The sequence below is a fragment of the Dreissena polymorpha genome, chromosome 11, assembly GCF_020536995.1.
Source record: "Dreissena polymorpha isolate Duluth1 chromosome 11, UMN_Dpol_1.0, whole genome shotgun sequence".
Lineage (NCBI taxonomy): Eukaryota > Metazoa > Mollusca > Bivalvia > Myida > Dreissenidae > Dreissena > Dreissena polymorpha.
Genome location: NC_068365.1, coordinates 54,012,352 through 54,035,722, shown reverse-complemented (window position 1 = coordinate 54,035,722; position 23,371 = coordinate 54,012,352). Strand labels below are relative to the sequence as shown.

At 32.9% G+C, this 23,371-nt stretch overlaps 1 protein-coding gene across 10 annotated transcripts in view; it reads right to left on the bottom strand.

The window, feature by feature from the left end:
• The window catches only part of LOC127851280 (uncharacterized), a 57,450-nt gene extending 37,718 nt beyond the window's left edge, over window positions 1-19,732 (bottom strand). For 2 of the 10 annotated variants that reach the window (XM_052384957.1, XM_052384963.1), the window contains exon 1: window positions 19,616-19,732. The gene's annotated coding sequence lies outside the window, so the exon portion shown is untranslated. Of the gene's footprint in view, window positions 1-13,834; window positions 14,107-16,766; window positions 16,897-19,615 lie in introns of those variants that run through there. The other 8 variants (XM_052384958.1, XM_052384961.1, XM_052384956.1 and 5 more) reach the window with 6 other exon arrangements.
• Window positions 19,733-23,371: the final 3,639 nt, after the last annotated feature.

Here is a 23,371-nt window from a genome sequence, read left to right as displayed (position 1 = left end):
TGTGAAGTTTCATGACCCTAGGCCTAAGCGTTATTGAGTTATCATCCGGAAACCATCTTGTGGACGGACCGACCGACCGACGGACCGACCGACATGGGCAAAACAATATACCCCCTCTTCTTCGAAGGGGGCATAAAAATGCTTTCATATCAATAACTTAAGTTTGGTTGGAGGGACTTTGCATTGATTTGGTGTGCAGGTTGTCATTTTTATCAGGTTACAACAGGAACTTTACATGAAACTATCAAAGATGACCAATAGTCGAGCCCGCTGTCTTATACAGCTTTTGTTATGTGTTACATTCCATAAAACCTTTTAAAGTGACAATATATGTTTAATTTTGTTAAAACCTATTGGTCAATATGGATGTATGCACATCAATAAATGAGATCAACAATGTTAATCTCATTTATTGATGTGCAGTCATCCATATTGAACAATAGTAAGTTTATTACATTGAGCACATATAATTTTATAACAGTATCTTTTAAAAAATGCTTAATAACTTATTAACAGATAATACAATGAACTGAATAAAAGTGTTTATTTTATCTACATCATTGGTTCTTTTCTATGATAATAGTGTAGGAGATGGAATAGATGTGTCCAATCATATTGTTGAAAATCAATGGGAAATAAGCAAAGACAAATACACATTAATTAAAAAAAGTTTTATTAATCATTGTGTATACATTAAAGTATTGTTTTTCGCAAATGTGCCCACACCTTATGGGTGTAAAGTATTGTTACATGTGAACAACTTTTAAAATCTATCAATTATCAGCTGTCTAGCCTGTTGTGCATTCACATCCATTCCATCTCCTACAATATTATCATCAATTTCATCATTCTCCGTGACGTTCACTGGAACTGCGACATTGAACTGCAACCAAAAGATTGTGCAGTCTCATACAGGCCACAACAACCTTTGCTGCTCGTTCAGGTTGAAACGGGAGGCATCCCCCCGACTTGTGAAGGCATCTTTAAAAGCAAACAACACGAAAATATTTTCATGTTGCCATTTTACATTTTCTAGAACTAATTTATTGTATTCAATCAAACAAATTATTTGATTTTATCAATTTAGGGATTGAAATATTTGGTTCTTAAAAGGTAATAATACAAAAAATTGTTAGTTACAAAAACCTATATATAGTAACAGAAACCTATATATAATGATTCTTATATGCAAACCCCCCCCCCCCCCGCCCCCCCCCCCAAAAGTACACAAACTTACATTTGGTGTATGTATCATTGCAGTATGGATATAACAATAATTGATTGACATCTGTAACTAAATAGATGAATGATTTAGAAAACAAAAAATTATCATCAAGTACAAGAGTAAGCATATATACAGATAATTTTCAATGGCATCAATCAACTGTTTTTCAAAAAGTAATAAAATAATACCTAAATCTTGATTTAAGGATTCCAAATGCCCGTTTTACCACCACCATATAATATGTTAAATCATTACTTGATGTTGTCAAGTTGTTCATTTAACACATCCAAAAAGGAGCCCAACACCCTGGACACCATGCTCTTGCTAACGCCATGAAGATCTCCAACTTCAGAGAAGAAATCTCCCTTTGCCAGATACCTAAGGCTTATCAAAATCTGAAAAATAGGTGCGCTTAAATACATTTTTGAGCGGATTCATAAAATAACATTTTGCAAATATGATGTTTGCAAATCTCACAAGTATACATTGTTTAATACAGATTATTGGCGCATTAAATAGTACAATCATGAGACATTTGGAGTTTTGGGATACAGATTTTTTTTTGCATTACAGATAACTCCTACGGAACCGGAAATAACATCCGATTGTTTTTAATATGCTATCATTAACTTGAATACCATAAAACAAATGAACACAACAGATAATTAATTAATTTGAATAATGACCAGTTGTTCTCTCTTCTTGTCGGATAACTATAGGCACTGGTTTACAAAATGTTGAGCATTAATGACATCTAATTTTACGGGTACCGTAATTTTACTACTTATAACACTGAAAGAAATATTCTTTTATAATAATACTTAAATACTTAAATTAAAATACATTAAACAAATCCTTACCAAATAATTATGTCTTTACTTCAATGTACACTCACCATACAATGACAAAAGCGCAGGGCAATGATGCATCATAATGAATCATTTAGTAAATAAAACCCACATTTTGTCAAATTGGTGTACAACGTAATGACAAAACATGAAATTTACACATAAATAAAAGATATTTTCAAAATAACTCAATACATCCACAATAAATTGAAGTCAACTTCAATTCCAATTCAAGCCTTATCCAACTCCAAATGCCTAATTCCAACAGTCGATCGAATTGTTAAAAAGAACTGTCCTGTGTCAATGTTTTAATATTTACCACTGCCACTGGTACTGCACATTATTTTACTGCCTTAGGTATTACTCAATACATCGTAGATGCCTTCTCGGGTAGGAATGTATTAATTACCTATTAACATAAATAAGTCTGATCAGCAATATCAACATATGTCTATCCACTTATAGGTAGTTCACTGTTAATTTTTCCAAACACAAATCTAACAAGACTGAATCGTTGACCTATTTACTGAAACAGAAAACAGTACAGGCAGTCAAGGGAGAGTAACTCCTTAACAAAAAACCGAACCTATCAAAGGCTATAGATGAGTAAAAAATGTAAGCATTTCTTTGATCCAGTGTAAAATAAAACAAAAAAACTTTACTTCATCAATGAAAAATCAGTTGACAAACCTGCGTTATAGGGGGTACTGCCCGATTGCTTTGACTTCTTCTCTCCAAATGTTCACCCATGATTTCTACCAAATACTCAATACATTCCCGACTCAAGCGGTACCTTTGAAAACTTTCTAGATCACATAAATGACTAATGTCCGATCTAGGGCGAAAAACACGCTGTCTCCGTTGCTCGTCTCCAAATAAAACAAACGCGGCGGCCATATTTGCGAACGCTACGACAGCCCTAGACCATGCGTAACTTTTACGTTGAAACTTACGAATTCGTAGCAGGTGATTGCGTATTTTTTTATGAAACGCGCGGATTTTCTTACGAACTGCGTACGTATACTTACGTAAGAAACCGTGCGTACGAACGTTTATGAAACGGGGCCAATAAACGGAAATAACAAAGAAACTAAATTATAACAAAAAATAACTATTTAAATTGATGTTATTCATGTAAGAGATTTGTCTCAACAAAATATTTTTTTTAATAAATGAACAATATCAATTAGTTTATTTCTTAATTATATGCTTTTGAAACGGATACTTACAAACAAAGTCTAACATGCATTTGCAAATCAATTTAATTGAATGTGTCGTTAATAAAACATTTATATCACGAACATGATATGGCAGTTTATGTTACCAACGTATGCGATCAAAAATCTTCGTTTTCAAGAGAGTACATGTCACCAATATGGTATGTTGGGTAGTATACTTAAACTTTTTTAAGTTTGTAAGTTAACCGTTTAATACTCCGGTTACAATAATAGGTTAACCGGTTAATGATTTAGTAGCCTGTTGCATTCCAATTGTTATGTTTATGTCACTTAGATTCACATTTTGACGAGCTGTTACTGCACTGTGAAATGACCTAGAATTGGTAACAGCCTTTGGATACCACGTTTTCATATCGATGAACGCAACCAACGAAGAAGAGCAAGAAGTAAATATTCGAGGGAAAGAAAGTGTTGTTATCGAAGTTCGTAACGCATTGGGAAGATTTAATCGGGTAAGTTAGTAGAGAAAATAGTATGTTTTGCACCTGAAAGACTATTTCCTGTAAGTTGTTGACTAACGTTTTAACTTGTATGCACCCGATTAAATTATTACTGAGGCATGTACTGTGGCATGTAGTGATTTTCCTCTCAGTCGTAACGTCCGTCCGTTACATGTTTTATCTCTCCGTCAATAACTAACATCTTGCTGCAACCCAATTATACTAATAATACTCGAGATAAATGCTAATGACCATTCCCTATCCACCAAGATCACCTAACCTAGGTCTATTTATTACTTTGACTTATTGAAAGAGGTTTTTTCATTGTAAACCATCCGATAGCATCAGCGTTTATGAAACACATATTCTTGATTACCGTAGACAATTGAATTATTGATATAATTATTAAGTCAAATATATGGACTATAAACAGATGTATTGTTTGAAAATTTAAATTATTATTTGCTATCAACATATGCACCAGATAAAGGTTCCAGCACAACCGCCAGAACTTTTTTTGTATTTGGGTTAATTTCTACCTCCATTTTAACGTTGACATTTTGGTAAAAGAATTGTTAGAAATTGTTTTTCAGAGGATCCGTCTCAACGGACGTAATTTTGTTTTTCTTTTGCTTGTATTAATACAAATTAACGTTGGTGTCAATGTGGCACTTTTCTCGGGTGCATATTGTATATTGAAAATACTTGTATATTTTAAACGGCACCATTTATTTACTAATGATAACTTACAATATTCTGCACTTTGCCATGAAACGCGCTTCACACAAAGTTAAATATTTTAAAATCATTTGAAAACGATGTTTGAAGCGGAGAGGGGGAGATTGTCGTCACCATGTTTACTTAAGTATGTAATATTGTACAGTAGTCTACGAAGTTGTGCTTCATTATTTCACTGGGTTAAACACCGGTCAAGCCCTTGGAATCTCAATGTTATATAGAATGATATAGCACATTTACTTTAAATCGTTTCGATTGAATACCCAAGGGATATTATATTTAGTATGTAACATCTAATTGTGTTGTTCTGCAATTTTTTTTCCAAATCATGTCCTTAGGGTCAAAATTGGGCCCATCCCGAGGATCACATGATTTACATTGCCTCGTATATCAACAAAGCTTTGCATATATAATACATATACGGACCACATTGCACAATTTACATTGTCCCTATCCTATACATTTATTAATAGAATACCATGACCCTGTCATCAAAACTGGTCAAGCCCCATAGATAATGTTCATTTGGTTGCTTCATATGACGTCATGCGGCGTCGGTGGGAGTTCTTCGTCACTTTTGTGAAAAGCTCTAGTACAACAGTTCATGCTTAGTTATAAAGTGATAACTTTATACAGTAAATAACGTTGTATTTATTCATACTGTTGACACGTTCTAAAATATATATTCACATATGTTTTGATTGCTTCAGGAAACTAGGCAACTTTGTGACAAAGCCAGACAATCTAAGTCAATTGAAGCATCTACAAGAATAACAGCTAAAGCGTTTGAACATTTGCGAACCGTGTCGCTTGGTGACTGATGTACTATTCGGTGGGACAAAGTTTTAATTATAAACAACTCATATAATGACTAATCTAAGGATACGGAACCGGCGCCATTACTTGATTTGCTAAACATAAACAGATATTATTTGTTAAATAATTCTTTTTATTATATTTAGACCGAAACAAATGCGAATCATATTATAATTTAATTTCACAGAATGATTGTACTCTTCCTTATATAAATGTGCATATTATGATAGCACATTCTTCCGTGGGGTGATTGTTTTTGGGTTCTTGTTAATACTTGGGGGAATTTAAATGTTACTTTGTGTTTTTCGCTCCCATAACCAGACGATGTGTTCTTTACAAATCTCATGCTTCTCAGAGGATTGTCAAGAGCTAAATTCATGGTCAAAGGGCATAAACTATTATTTTTTTCGCTTTTTAACTAACCTAAGCACGAAGTGCTATCGGTGACCTATTGTGGTCAGTCTCTATCAGCGTCTGACGTCGCGTGTGGTGCATGGTGAAGTTTCTACTTTGAGCTTTTCACCACTGTAGAGGCTTTTTTTTTCATCAAATCTTTATTAAACTTGGTCAGAATTTTTCTCTTGACAAGATCTAGGCAAAGTTTTATTACGGATCACTTGCGTCCAAACATTAAGTCACCATGTAATATCTTAGAAACAAACATGGCAGGCACTTTGAAAGCCTCTTCTATCATTTAGTCTTTTATTTCAGAATGTTTATATTGACAATATCTAAGCCAACATTAAGTGAGAGAACCATGCCTTAAAAATCTAGTTCGCAAGGTATTATCTTAGGACAACCTTGTCACCACTATAGAAAACACAATTAATACAAATAAAACTTAGAAAGAATTGAGAATGTTGACAATATCAGTTTCAGTTAAAGTTTATTGGCAGAATCAGCAAAAACATGCCTTTGGCCACATACTAAACAAATATACAAAACGACGATCACTAAATGAGATACTAAACACAAACCATATCACATAAATAGATAATGAAATTTATAAATAAATAACTAATTGGTTTACATTGTTAGTGTTATCAAGAAGCAACCAAGTAGGTATCGACTAAGATAATCATTTTTTTTAACATAGCATTGTAAACAAATTTAGAAATAATTATGAATTGTCTAGTTAGTATTTGATATCATAGATGTGAACTTGTTGACAGTGTGAATCGATTTTGTCATCTGTATACTTAATTCTTAAGCCACGATAAAGCGTACATATAGTGAATCAGGATATCACTTCTCATGTAAATGATATACATGAGAAGTGATATCCTGATTCAGCCATGTTACTGCTACACTGTTTGCATGTCCTGTTTTCTCTCGCAATGTTATTGCATGTCTAATGCTTAGAGCTGTAACAATTCACCCATCATTCGATTTGATTCGATTTCGATACCAAAAGGTCCGATTCGATTATTTTCGATTCGATTCATATTAAACTATTTCCGGCTTATTTTGCAAACTAGTTCATGTTTGGTTTGTCCAGAGCATGAATTTAAATAATATGTTTGGTATTTGTTATTAACTTATTATGTTGTAAAGTGTTTTATTTTTGAAATACAATTTAAAAACGCAACATTGTTTTGCAAGTAACAACTTTATTGAACAAAACATCCTGTTGAGTTATTCTTAAATAACATAAAATGCACAATGTATAACATGCGTTTAACAACAAAACAAAAACAAAAAAACCCGTAAGTATATAAACAACTTCCAGTTGACTTTTTAACAGAATGCACACCGTTTAGTAAACAAACCATATGGGTAACTTACGTAAACAAAACACGTTTTGCAAGTTGCCTTTGCAGTAGAACCTTCGCAAAACCCAAAATTGTCCCATACTTTTTATTTTAATTTTGACGGTGCGTCTTTCGGCGTGGTTGAAGAAGCCATTTTACCGGCTGATGTAATGCTCAGCATGTTATTTATTCATTCACTGGATGCCACATTGGCTATTGACCAATCACAATACGTATTACAAATGACAAGAACGTTAAGACAACGGATTTGGAAAGTAAGGTTTAAAATGCGGATCAATCGGGATTGCAGTGAATCGAATCGAAATTGGCCGTATTGGTATCGAAATCGAATCGGCGGCGTTGAATCGGTTTTTCGATGCATCGAACCGAATCGTTACAGCTCTACTAATGCTTCAAGTTTCAATGTCTAATGAGTGAGCACTTAGTGTAAATCTCGTAAGAGCTTTTCTCTGGCAATCATTATCAACATATTCGGATTATTTAACGGAATAATCTAATTTAAGTGCGAATTTATTATATCAGATCATGACTGGACGTATTGATCGCGAAGTCGTTGTTTGAGTTTTGGATAATGGTATGTTGAGTTTACGTTTTCATGCAACATATAGCTAAAGCCTAAATGTTCAATAAGGTTTTTAATAGCTTTTGTCCAGCCTAGTTTTAAATTAGTGTTAGCTAACGTATTATCTAAGATGTTCTTATCATACATATAAGTGAGTTTGGCGAATTAATAATTTACACCTTAATTTAAGAGCCCTCTCTTAATAGATAACATATTAAACTCAAAACTCAAACAATTTTATTTAACCTCAGTTGAATTATCCGAAGGGATATTAAAAAATTATAACTCTCTGATTATACTCCTTTAATTGACGTTTCGGCATAATGCCTTTATCAAAACATTGGAAATTATATGTTAACTACATTTTTACGTCTTTTGACTGCACAATTTAAATAACAAAGAAAAATGTTTTTAAACGTCAAATGACGTTGTACATGATGACGTCATAAATGGCGTTATATAAAATGGCGCCAAAAAAATGTAAAAATTCGCCAAAAATGAAATGACGTTAAACACTTACATATTGTATCTTAATCCTATGTTAAATGTGTGCTTTATATATTTAATAAATTGATATTTTACAATAAAATAATCATCATCATATGTAATTATAATCTACCTTAACTTATTATCATAAATTAAATAGGGTAAACTTATTTAATGACTCTTATTATTTCAATCCATATCTATGTATAATATTCAAATGATATTTGATTAAATAATCATATATACTTGCTATTCTATATATCATATACACATTATGGACAAGATAAATTGCATAAAGTACTATTAGTTTTACATCCATTTATGTTGATGATTAATATCAAATGTTTTTCACATATATTTTTTACAAGATAGTTTCCCGTAGCAGGACATCAAGTTGATTTTTTGTATTTAGTCCATTTGGTGATTGCGTTTGAAACTTCTTTATAAATTCCAATTCTTTAATAAGTCTGTAATAATGGGAACTGTCTCTTATTTGTGTTAACACTGATACACCCATATCCTGCACTCTGTGGCCTGCACCATTGAAATGTTCTGAGATTGGTTTCTCTCTTCGTAGTCGCACGTCAGCCTCGTGTTCTTTGGCACGTTCCTTTAATGATCTGCTCGTCTCTCCGACGTATACCATCTTTTGGCATTTAATACAAAATATACCGTACACCAAGTTATAAATGTTACAGTTCTGTTTTATTGCTTCGTTTGGAATGTCACTTTTTGGGTTGTTATGAAAACCTCTTGTCAACATTTTACAGACTATACAATTAGTCTTACACGATTGTGGTATTAGTTGAAAACGTTTGTTTATTTCTTTGTTTGTTTTTCCATGAACTAAAATGTCACCGATATTCCTATCTCGTCTGTATGCAACTATTGGTACGTCTGGGAATATATTTTTCATTCTGTCTGATTTATATAGTTTGTTTGTATGTTTTCGAATTATTGAGTGGATATTTGGAAGGTTGTTTGAATAAGTTATAGCTAGTGGTACTCTCTTGTTGGCTGTTTTATTTGTTTCTTTCTTCTTAAGTAAGTCTTTCCTATTTAAATTATCAACTCGGGATAGCTCATGGTTTACAAATTTATTTGGATATCCTCTTTTTTGTAGATTCTGTTTTAGTTCTTTTTTACGATGTCTGTATTTGTTTTCGTCAGAACATATTCTTTTTAAACGTATTCCTAATCCATAGGGTATTGCTTTCTTCACATTTGTTGGATGGTCTGAGTCATATTGGACATATTGATGTTTATCAGTTGGCTTTGAGTATAAATCAGTTGTTATTTTATTATCTTCTAGTTGAATTTTTGTGTCTAAGAAATCTATCTGTGCTGTGTTCCATCTTAATTCTACTTTGATGTTTTCATGTATTTTGTTAGCATACTACGAAGAGAGAAACCAATCTCATAACATTTCAATGGTGCAGGCCACAGAGTGCAGGATATGGGTGTATCAGTGTTAACACAAATAAGAGACAGTTCCCATTATTACAGACTTATTAAAGAATTGGAATTTATAAAGAAGTTTCAAACGCAATCACCAAATGGACTAAATACAAAAAATCAACTTGATGTCCTGCTACGGGAAACTATCTTGTAAAAAATATATGTGAAAAACATTTGATATTAATCATCAACATAAATGGATGTAAAACTAATAGTACTTTATGCAATTTATCTTGTCCATAATGTGTATATGATATATAGAATAGCAAGTATATATGATTATTTAATCAAATATCATTTGAATATTATACATAGATATGGATTGAAATAATAAGAGTCATTAAATAAGTTTACCCTATTTAATTTATGATAATAAGTTAAGGTAGATTATAATTACATATGATGATGATTATTTTATTGTAAAATATCAATTTATTAAATATATAAAGCACACATTTAACATAGGATTAAGATACAATATGTAAGTGTTTAACGTCATTTCATTTTTGGCGAATTTTTACATTTTTTTGGCGCCATTTTATATAACGCCATTTATGACGTCATCATGTACAACGTCATTTGACGTTTAAAAACATTTTTCTTTGTTATTTAAATTGTGCAGTCAAAAGACGTAAAAATGTAGTTAACATATAATTTCCAATGTTTTGATAAAGGCATTATGCCGAAACGTCAATTAAAGGAGTATAATCAGAGAGTTATAATTTTATTTAAGTAAATAAAGGCCACCGGCCCAATGATATACAATATACAGTTCTGTGTCAGGCCCCAGAGAATGAGTAAAAACTACTCTCTCACTATCTTGTATCAATTACATGTTAATTTGATGCAGTGGTCAGTTTACCGGCAGGCAGTCAATGAAAAGTAATATATCACATGTAACGGGGCTGATAAGCTCAGGCCATATGTTTCCTTGATACCTTGCAGATAAAAACACTGTGTTCATTTTACTGTGAATAAAACAATGATATTAGTCATGTTTCAAACAACTGATTTAGATTAAGTTATAATTATGGTTCAAAGTTATAAAGTTATTATAAGTGTGGAAGTGTGGACTTTGTTAGATAAAATTGATATTGTTGAGTTAAAAGCAACTGCTTTGAAGTTCTATTCAAAGTTGATAGTTACTATGACAAGTGGGGAAATTGTTAGATATACAAACAGTGATATTGTCGAGTTTTAAGCAACTGCTTTGAAGTTCTATTCAAAGTGGAAAGATACTATGACAAGTGTGGACTTTGTTAGTTAAACAATGATATTGTCAGGTTTTAAGCAACTGATTTGAAGTTCTATTCAAAGTTATGAAGTTATTCTAAGTGTTGACTTTGTAAGATTTTTAAGAGGGGTCCAATCTGAGGGAGTAAGCGGCCGCACAGACTTAACTTACATAGGTGCGCTCGGTTGTTGGATAAATGCGTGTATAATTTTCAAAATGGAGCAGTTCATAGCAGAGAGACGGTCGTACAGAATTAAGAGTGCTTTATTGTTGGATTGTTCTATGTATAACTTTCAAAATCGGACCTGTTTGTAGCAGACAGACAGTTGTACATACTAAGTGTGCTTTATCGTTCGATAATTGAGTGTATAACTTTCAAACTTGGACCAGATCTTAGCAGACATACGATTGTCCATACTTAGCGCGCTTTATTGTTGGATTATCGAGTGTTCAATTTTCAAAATCAGACCAGTGCTTAGCAGACAGACGGGCGAACGTACTAAACATGCGCTTTATATTTTGATTATTTAGTGTAAACTTTTCAAAAGAGGACGAGTGCTGAGCAGACTTAGTGTACTTTATTATTAAAATATGTTTTCACTGTTTTTTCATTCAAATTATTTAGAATAATGATACTCTGATTTTCAAGAAAGACTACATTTCACATAACATACATGACTTATGTATATACAATTTATTTAGAATAATGATATTTCTGACTTTCAAGTAATACTGTATTTCACATATCATCCATGTAGGCCTACATGACTTTTGTATATCAATCTGTATTTATGATTTAAAATGAAATTTCATACTTAGTTATTTTTTTGTTAATTATCCACATTTGTAAGGTTTTTGTTAATTATTCACATTTGTAAGTGTTGTTTGTAAACAACTCCTCGACGCTTCTACTCTTTATTTACAACCAATGCAAAACTGAAATGCATTTTATGTGAAGTTTCTCTATCTCTTTAATTCCTGGACAAAGTATATCTGTGATATGTTTACATGGAGACACGATAGTTTTTTGTCAATTAATGTTCAACAGTTAAGTTAAGTTGGAGACTATTTCAATTTATTTTTTATTGATCAATATAATTGAATTTTGACAACAATTGTTGTCTAAGCTTTAAATGATATTTTTATGTGCATATCTTTACTTTTTCTTCCTGATATTCATAAAATGCACTGGGACTTGGTGATAGTTATAAGTTGAAAAATAGCCATATTGAGTAAGTTCAATTAGGCATCACTGTACTTAAAGCTAAGAAATATTAAATATCACGCGCATTTAATTTATATATATTGTATAAACCTTTCTTGAAAATATATAAGTACATAATTTTGCTATTTCAAGAGCTTGCTTCAATGTTGTAATCTGTTCTTTTTATGCAGTCAGCATGCTGCTTTTTTTACGAAAATAAATGCCAGACAGATTTATTTATGTGTTTATCTCTATATTGATACCACTGTATAGCAAGCAATTGGTGTTCCCTGCAAAGGGCTGTAAACAAGGGGTTAGGCATCAAACAACTGTCAGAGATAATGAGGTACCTGCTGTGGCTAATGGTCATTTCATTGGTCTGCGGTCATTAAATTACATGCAACAAAATGTGTGAAAAGTGACCAGCACAGGAATTTGGGGCCTGACTCTAAACTGTATACACAGACAATATACAATCACATCGTTGCCTTGTTAATAACTTACTAACTTGTTATTAATCTTGTCACTAAATAGATGTACATATAAATACCAAGTTATTAAATATGTTGTTAAACAGATGGTATACAACAATTGTGATTTTATGTGTAATTGGTGGATCCCATTAATAAATAAAAATCAGATACTTAACTGCAACCATGGTACCAATATAAGAAATATTGGGTACCGATTTCTCTATATTTTAAACAATGGGAAAATGCATGAAAATCACGATCAATAACAATTATATTATTTTTATCAAGACAAACATAACACAGTCTATCATAAACTATAATATTTGATTGTCTACATATCTCAACATTCAATTAATGATTAGAACATCTAAATTTAGAAAAGGTAATTGTATGTTTAATGGTATGTGTTCTGATGGAAGATTGTCTTCCTGTATTCCTCATTGTTTTGTAGTACATGTACTGGTGACAGCGAGATGAATTGTTTTTATCACTTTGCCAGTTCTGGGTATAACAGTCACTAATGCGTTGGCGAACGTGTCATATAAATAAACTAACATCACTAATTTCTTGACTTATCCATACATATCCATAGCCATAACGAAATAACATTGTTTTGACTTTTGTAGCCCAACAGTTTCTTCCGGAGTCACCAAACGCTTTTAACGTTTTATAAAATTGTTTAGGATATCTATGATTAGACATAATTATTAACGTACACCAATATTTTATAAAATTGTTAGTTGGCGCTTGTTTCATTCGTAACACTCGGTTCTTTTCAAATATCTAATGGTTACGTCATACAAAGAACGCAACCTTCACATGATCTTTGACAAGAACCGAATGTTTCGAATGACAATACCGCCAAACAACATCATAACGAATGAAGTGTTAGATAAACCCGCAGGATAGTACAACAAACATACAGCATACCTTGATAAACACACAGCAGACAATGGCAATCACACAGCATATCGTCACAAACATACAACATATCACAAACACACAGCATACCATCACAACCACACAGCATACCAAAACAAACACACATCATACTATGGCAAGCACGCAGCATACTATTATAACAACGTATCATAGGATTTAAACCAACATCATTACAATGAAACCGATATAGCAAAAGTCAACAGAAGACAGACGAGGCGTTTCATACTTATGGATAACCGTGTAAAATGATTTAAATAAGTCGGCTGAAATTGTATTTAACTCGGCTGCTACTCTGTCAATTTGTCCTTTTACCAATACATGTCTGATCATATTAAATGGCCATCTAATCAATATTAACTTTGTTATATTAAACTGCTATACATTGAAAACATACTCACAGTTCTCGTCTTATGTCCAAAATACTCGTTGAACTAATTAAACACTAAGGAGTGTATTCTCTTTTTTCGAAACTAAGGGAGTTGTCTCCCATTTGGGTAGGTATCGGGTTAAAAGCGATCCGTCTAAAATAAGTATACGACTCATATCCGCGGATATGACCGAAAAGTGCGGATTTGGACGAATATAGGCAATATCGACACTTTTTCTGCAATGTGTATTTCAATGTTAAATGAAAAATACACAATATGTGTTAAATATGTTAGTATTGTCTCAAAAGATTGTTTTAGGGCTACACACCACCAACAATATAACCACGCCGACACCACAAATGTTTTGTTGTATAAGTTTACGTAATGTTTATATAATATACTGAATGTATTAATATTCTTGATGTCGTCTTAAAAACTTTAGTATTTAGATAAACAATATGCTTTAGCTTTTTACCCGATACCTACCCGAATCGGAGACAACTCCCTTAGTTTCGAAAAGACCGAATAGTATGTAGCATGCAGTGCGTCATAGCCGATAGTACAGCTATGTTTATGACAAATCAAATAGCGGAAGAAATACTTTACTAGTTGCGTATCACTTAACTTGCTGTTCACTTCCGATGTGAAATGTATAATCTTACAATTTAACCTCAGAGTGACACTTGGTGTACATACATGTAATGGTACTTAAAGAAAGCCTCAATTAGGCTTACGTAAACATTGTGACGCTACAGTTTACCAACCACACATGTTTAAACCAGTATCATGTTACGTTTATACGGATTTCCAAAGTGCACTCAAACGATAACCTATCATTTTAAAATGAACAACTAAATTGGAGAGGTAAATCACCGAACATTTTATCAACTTAAGGTTGTTTTTATCGGATAGGGAATGATTCACAATCGTTACTGAAAATCACTAAAATCACACCTACAGACGCTTATCTTTTTTCGGTCTCATAAAAATCGTTGTAGGATTTTGCATATTAATATTCGACAAATTGTTTACGAAACAGGTTACGAGCAGAAAACCCGGTATTATCGAGCATTATACAGAAGGATAATTGTTCGGCAAATAATGAACGTACACAGACGATAATTCCTCATTTTTAATTTTGAGTTTGGATTTGCGTGTGTTTTGTTTCAAAGTGTTTCAAGAAAAACAACAAAATGTGTTATCGCATTCACCGTGGTTTCCTTGCATGTTGGACTCAAACAACCCGAACAAGTACATGTTCTTTTTTTATGTCCCCCACCACTATAGTGGGGGACATATTGTTTTTACCCTGTCTGTTGGTTTGTGTGTTTGTTTGTGTGTTTGTTTGTTTGCGTCAAACTTTAACATTTGCCATAACTTTTGCAATATTGAAGATAGCAACTTCATATTTGGCATGCATGTGTATCTCATGGAGCTGCACATTTTGAGTGGTGAAAGGTCAAGGTCATCTTTCAAGGTCAAAGGTCAAATATATGGCTTCTAAGCAGCGCAGAAGGGGACATAGTGTTTATGACAAACACATCTCTTGTTTGTACTGAATTGATTGTTGAAAAGTTATATTTTTAGAATAATGCGGATTTTATTCGGGTTATTCAGTACATTGATCCCTGGAAATGAGGTGTTAGTGGCAGGTTTTGTTAAGACCGAATAAATTACACTGTAAGAGTAGCAAGTTAGCGTTCGAATTGGTCTTAAAGCGAGAGAGTTTCTAAAAGTTGTCACTTATCTTAGCATGTTTAACTATCGTTTATTTCAAATAAATTGTATTTCGTTTTTGACTTTTGTCACTCTTAAGTATTATATAAAGGTATGAATTTCATGGAATTGTTTGAATATTTTTTAATCATTAAATAGAACCTTCTACATGCGATCAAGGTAGCCTTTTTAATAGACAATACAAATAATAATATTTATCACACTACAAACCAACAATTATTTCGAATTTTACTAGTACGTTTTCAACAACAACAACAACAACAACAACAGCAGCATTTATTAGATCTTAAGCATACATGTGTTTCTTAGAGTTTAACTGGTGACATAGTGTTTGAACGTACTTGACTCAGATTCACATTTTGCTTATATATTGTAATGATAAATATTCCGACCAAGTTTAAAGGGGCCTTTTCACGTTTTGGTAAATTGACAAAATTACAAAAAGTTGTTTCAGATTCGCAAATTTTCGTTTTAGTTATGATATTTGTTAGGAAATAGTAATACTTAACATTAACCATGCTCTAAAATAGCCATTATATGCATCTTTTGACGATTTAAAAACCTGAAAGTTATAAAGCGTTGCAACGCGAAACGATTGAATAATTTGGAGAGTTCTGTTGTTGTCGTTATATTTTGTGAAACTACGAGGATTGCTTATATAAAGCATAAAATACTTTCTATATTGCGTGAGCGCGGATGGCCGAGTGGTCTAAATGGTTAATACTTTTACTCCAGGACTCAGTGGTTCGAACCCAGTTGTGGGTTACTTTTTTTTCTTATTTTTAAATTTTATTCTCGATCTTTCACTGGGGCTTTTTATTTCCAATGTTTACAATGATCAATATAAAGCATTTAATGACAAACTTCAAAACATGCACAAATCTGTGAAAAGGCCCCTTAAATCATGATTGAGTCTGAAATGAGTAGTTACAATGTGTTTCTTAGATTCGACCCGGTGACCTAGTTTTTTAGGCACATGAACTGGATTACAACTCGACCTAGATCGTGTAAAGATACAAATTCTGACTAAGTTTCATTAAGATTGGATATCAAAGTTGACTCTAGAGTGGTAACCAGCGTAAAGCTGATGACGCACGGCAACGGACGCCGGACATAGGGTGATCACAATTGCTCACCATGAGCAATTTAAAACTTTGCTAAAACCACAACATAATAACAAAACACGTAAACCATGTTACAAATTGGAAACATGATATTAGCTTACCCCACTTCAATGTCTCATTACAAAATCCCCTCAAACCATTCTTGCATAATTTCAATATGCAGTGTAGTCGAGTAAATGTTTGACATAATGTGTACATTTTGAATAATACAATGAAAAGATAAAATCGTGTTCGCTACTATATTATTATCAGTACGGAAACCATTATACTTTTCTTTCCAATCTCAATGATGTTACATGTATATGTTTACCTCATGTATATTGCTAAAATAGGTTTTCCAATAATTCTATCAAGAGTAGTAGATTATGTCCCTTTTACCATACTTAGCAGTTTGTTACAGTTTTAAAACAGGTTTAGTCATGTGAAATTTTCCCTCAATTTTTAAATATACATCCATTTTGTAGTGGACAGTCAAAGTTGATGCATCGTTTCACATTAACGCTCATATTACTTCAGAAACGTGGAAGTACCCAACATTTTTCGTACCCAATTCTTTTCGTACCAAATTTTTTTCTTACCCAAATTTTTTTCCTACACAATTTTTTTTCGTACCCAAACTTTTTTTAGTACCCAAAATTTTTTTTCCAACCCAAATTTCTTTTCGTGCCTAAATTATTTTTTTGGCATAATTCTTTCGTACCCAAAATTTTCATACCAAAATGTTTGTTCGTACCCAAAATTTTCGTACCCACATACACAATTTTGGTGATATACTTAAACTGATGCGTTTATATCCATCTTCTTCAAAAGCATGACAATACGGTCAATCTCAACTGTGCATGGCCCCATTACCAACCCTGGGGCGCACCGCCGACATAGACCACGCCCACCCAAAATTTTGTTTTAACATAGCTTTTTCATTTATTCACCAATTTATGAGGCGTGGGGATACGCGTCGGCCGCTGCCGCGCCATTTCTAGTTAATGTGTAGTGTTCATACTGTGTATTATTTATGTACGCATATAAATAATTCTCTGTTTGTAATTGTAATGTCGTGTTTAGGACGGCTTGATGTCAAGATGGCATTGTTCTTGTTAAGTACAATCTATTAAATATCACTTACTTTCTATTTTGTACCAGGATTTTAATTATGAAAATGTAACACACAAAACAAAGAGTGTATGAAGGCAGACTGGGTAAGGTCAGAACCGCATTTGGTATGTTCATGTGTGTTTCATGTATATACATGTGAGAGAGGAAAATGGTCATATTCGTATAAATTATTATGCTATAAATTAATGGTGTGTTGCTGTGTAAAGCATTGTTTTATGTATAAAAAAAACATATTAGCTTGTGGTGGGTGTGCGTACTACTGACATATAGAAAATGGGTACTTCATTAGTACCCAGCCTCGGAGATAACTACAGTAAAATAGGTTGGAACGATGTTTGTTATTTCGAATTGTTCGAGATTTTAATGCACTTATCAGAGAATTGACATCAAAATTTATCATTTCTCTAGTAGTGTTTGATTAGTTTGATGTTTTGAATTGAAATAACAAAAAATCGGCTATAGTATTTGCATTTCCGCAAAGCTGATTACAAAAATGCAGACCTTCATAATAGAATGTTCTTAAATGCGTTCAAATACAAAAATTAAATTTTAAATAATAGAAAACTCGAATTGACGAAGCTTAAATGATTGACAATCATTTAACAATTGAATGCTCTTTCAAGAATTTATGAGGAGTGCGAAAAAGGCTGTAAAATATGTATAAGTATTATTTGTTTAATCTTAAGTCTTAATTTGATTGTCAAACGTGTTAACTATCAAATATGATCAAAGTCAGCCATTTGCAAAGAAATATACGCGATTAAACCGTGAATCTGCAACCTATGAATGTGCAACATGTTGCATATGTTATTATATAATGCTCGATGGCTATCTTGTTCCTATTAGTCCGATAGTTTTATGCAATTTTAAATTGTGTACATTTTTTATCATCAATGTGAACGTGCATTGAGGTCAAACCAATTACATATATCAGCGACAACATACGAAATCAATGAAAAATACAACGCTACTTATCCAAATACACATAAGTAGAAAATCAAGGATCAGATATAATATATTAATTTTCAAAGCAAGTAACTAGGATATACAATGCCAAAACATTTACAATAACCAACAGTTATATGTAGAAATGAATTAACTGAGCACGAATTCAAAAACAAAATCAATGATAAAGGTAAAGAAACCAATAAACTGGAAAAGACTGCAAAACAGATCGAAAATTAAGTAACATACTTACATGCACTAATTAATAATGATATGAAACATTGATCCATGATAAAGGAAGTTAAGGTAACAAGATGGCCAGAGACACACTCAACGACAAAGAGGTAGGACAGAATTACAATTGGACCAGTTTACGAATACAACCTCAATTATTCAATTATTAACAGATTATGAATACTAAACTTGGCTTATCGTACGTCTTTGGGAACCTAGCATACATGTAATGTTAATCATGGTAATCGCGGGATTTATTTCTAACGATCTAAATAATATATTATTACAAATATCAAATACGATCAATTGCAAATCGGGATCAGTATATCAAATGATATCGTATTAAAGATTGGCATAACACATCTTATCATATATTTGCTTTCTAGACGTGGTGGTCGCAGAAGAACTTACAATAAAACACGTCAGTTTCTGTTACAATACGATGCAATCTCAAGATTAAATACCGAAACGAAAAACAACTCGGAATTACTGGATGTAATTGATGGTGAACAAAGCATATGATTGTATTCAATTATTAAATAATAATGAATTCATTCAAATAGACAGTTAAGCATTATAGCGAACAAATGCTTAGATTTAGTATACAAATCACCGTAAATTGAAATACGATACAATATATTTAACAAATGCTACTTACTTTTGTTACATAATTGCAATCCATGGTATGAACACGTCACTTTTAATTTTCTGAAAATGTCTATTTTGAAACATGTTCTCTTTGTTTAGGTATGTAACCCGTGCGTTATCGTGTAATATTTCAATTGGAATGTTTAACGCGTGCTGATACATATTTAACGCGTGCTATTCGTGTTTTCCGCCGTGCTTAATCTACTTCATTGCACTTTTTTGGAAATTATCGACTTAAATAAAGAACTTATTTATTATCCCCCGCCAAAGGCGGAGAGATATTGTTGTGGCGTTGTCCGTCCGTCCTTACGTCCGTCCGTCCGTCCGGCACTTTTGTGTCCGGAGCCATATCTTGGAAGTGCTTTTGCGGATTTCATTAAAACTTGGTATGAGTATATATTATATATGGATAAGAAGACGATGCACGCCAAATGGCATTGTACACCATCTGTTAATAACGGAGTTATGGCCCTTTGTATATATTCTGGGTAAATGCAGCATGTGGGGGTATGGTTAACGTCTGTGAAAAAGCTCTAGTTTGACGGGGGATATCAATTCAACGAATTTGCTTGTTTTAAAAATGTTTGGTTTTGTTTAGTTTAGATGGATTTTTTGCCGTTTTCAACAGTTTACATGTACGAAAGGCTTTCACTTATGCCAGAAACTTGAATCAGATGCAGAATGGCGGTAAAAAGGATTTCATGACCGATATCCACCAAAATTGTGTAGCCTGGCCGGGGATCGAACCCGCGATCCTCGTATGTGTAACCAAGCGCTCCAAAAACTGAGCTTGGCGGCTCGGTAAACGTTTAAGAATCAAGAATCCATGTCTTTTGTGTACAAGAAATTCGCATTTATGCGCGAATATCCCAATAATGATAAATTGTAATCCATTGTTTGCTTCTATTGCTTTATACTTACGAATTCAATAACTTTCAAAAAGAAGTTCAGATAACCAATACTAAACTTTCTGAAATGTAAGACTCTTTAATATTTATTAGTTATTGAAACTTATTAACCAATTCATGCGCCAAAGTTTGTCATTACATTTAACAGAAACAATTAAAAATATTCGTTTTAAAATTAATGCATGTTATAGTTTTGACTCTCTATTTATAGTAGTGCTCTGATATGTATCGATCGAAGGGTATAAAAATTAAAAAGTAAACAGAAATAATGTAAGTAAGAAAATACAGACACGGGCAAAATTTCGCGAAACCAAACTAAAGCAAATTAAAGTACCATTTTTTATCGGATATCCTTATTCAAGATTAAGTATGCGACTAATTGCTTCTTTTAGATCAATACTTGATGTATTTTGTGTGTAAATAATCCATCCCATCATTTTATAATGTGTGTTCGAAATTGGCTTTCCTATGGGATTGTTTATTCTCTCATGGAAGTACAGTCCAACCCCTACTTCCGGTCACCCCTCAGCGCCGGTCGCCCGTGTAGGCGGCCGGTCTGTGCCGCGACCGTCGATAAACACTATATAATGCACCCCTCTTAAGCGGTAACCCCGTTTCTCCGGCCAGCGGCCAGCAATTTTGCATCACAATATTTGTATTTGTTTTCACTTTTTTTCTCATTTTTCAGATGGGTTAAAATGCAATCTTAATTGCATCAATATGAAATTGCAATTTATATTTTATTGCAATACAACATAATTAAAGTTTAAATTAAATTAAACATTATATTTTTTGTTGCATACAAATCCCATTACAAAAGTGGAAAATCAATTTAATATGAGCTTTCCTAATTGTGAGAGATAAATTCAAATAACTCCCACAAACACTATATTTTGTCAAAATATGAAATTAAAATATGAAAATATAGGTGGTTTGTAACTTAAATAAGAAATACACAACGAAACTAACAAAAACATTTAAAGAACAAACGTTCAAAACAATGGATGTTATTGATCAATAATGCTCTTTATACATTGGGTGTTAATAAATATATGTGAAAGTAAGAACGAAAGAAATTTAGAAAGCATTCCCCCCCCCCCACCTCGAATTCCGTCCTATACATTTATATATATATATGGTGACGGCAGTGGACCCAGATGACCCACGACTATACATCGTCGAACATTTTAGGCCGACATATTACAAATAACTCTCGAGCATTTAAAATTCCTAGTGCTCAATCAAACCAGTACAAAAACTCTTTTTTTCGATGGTAAAGATGCATGGTCGGTCCTTACAAGAAATTTGCGACCCACAAATAATGTCGAAATTGTTTCACAGATGTTACCACAGCTAACAACTCTATTAGTGTATTACAATATTTTTGTTGTGACTTGCTCAATGACCTACTTGCATAAGCAATTTCCCTTTCTTCCCCATTTTGAATTTGAGACAAAACTGCACCGATACCAGTTTGACAACCATCTGTGTCTAGCACAAATGTTCCTGTAGTATCATGGTAACCTAATAAAGGGGGAGAAATCAACATTGTTTTCAGTTCTTTAAAAGCGGTTTGACAAGCATCTGACCAGACAAATTTTCTTCGTTTATGAGTCAACTCAGTTATTGGAGCAGCGAAATCAGGAATGAACTTGCGATAGTAACTGAGAAGTCCAAGAAAGCTTTTATCTTCAGTTTTGTTTTGTTGAATTGGTCAAGATTGAACAGCTTGGATTTTGGAGGGATTACATGAGATCCCTTTCTCAATAATATGACCAAGGTATTCAACTTGCTTTTGAAACAATTGACATTTGTTCTTTTTCAGTTTCAGATTTGCAGAGCGAAATCTGCTAAAGACTTGGCGAAGATTTTGTAATATACTCTCAAATGTATTACCAAAGACAATAATATCATCCAAGTAGAACAGACATTGTTTTCATTGCATGCCTCGAAACACCAATTCGATTAATCTTTCGAAGCTAGAAGGCGCGTTACAAAGTCCAAATGGTATGACCGTAAAGTGGTTCAGTCCGCAGTGTGAACTGAATGCGGTCAAGTGTTTTTGCTTATCAGACATTTAAACTTGCCAGTACCCACTTGTAAAATCTAAAATACAAAAGAATTTTGCTCCTGAAAACGTATCAAGTACCTCGCTGATTTTTGGAAGAGGATATGCATCCTTTTTTTGTAAGAGCATACCAGTAACATGGCAATATGCGCAAAGCCCCTTGTTATAAAAGCTGCCTAATAAATTACATAATAATGGAATATTAGTATCAGAAATCTTGCAAAGCAATACAAAAATGTCATATTTTGTACCAAAGACTAATAACACTGTGAAAATGAATCATGACCGGAACGGCCGGGTAATATGCGAACCTTTTAAGGACATAATATATGAAGTAACATCAAATTAGGATCTCAACTTACTAAGATTGTTGGTACAAATGAAAAGCTCATATAAACAACATTTTCTTATTAAAGGCCTTAGGGTAACAACTCCCCGAAAAATGAGGATTTTTTATGAGATCTCCCGCACAAAAACAAAAAAAGATCATAAGAGCATGTCAACGTGTTAATTGAATTGCAATAACTAACTGAAAAATCACTGAAGCGGTACGACCTAACTAAATTCGTGTGGTCACCCTCTTAAATAATACAGATTAAGTATCGTCAAAGTTCGGTTCACTATAGTTCATAAGATCTTGCGCATAAACATTCAATATTCAATAAAATGTCACAATATTAATTATAGGGCAATAACTCCCTGAAAAATATGTTTAAAGGGATCTTTTCACGTTTCGGTAAATTGACAAAATTGAAAAAAGGTGTTTCAAATTCGCAAATTTTCGTTTTAG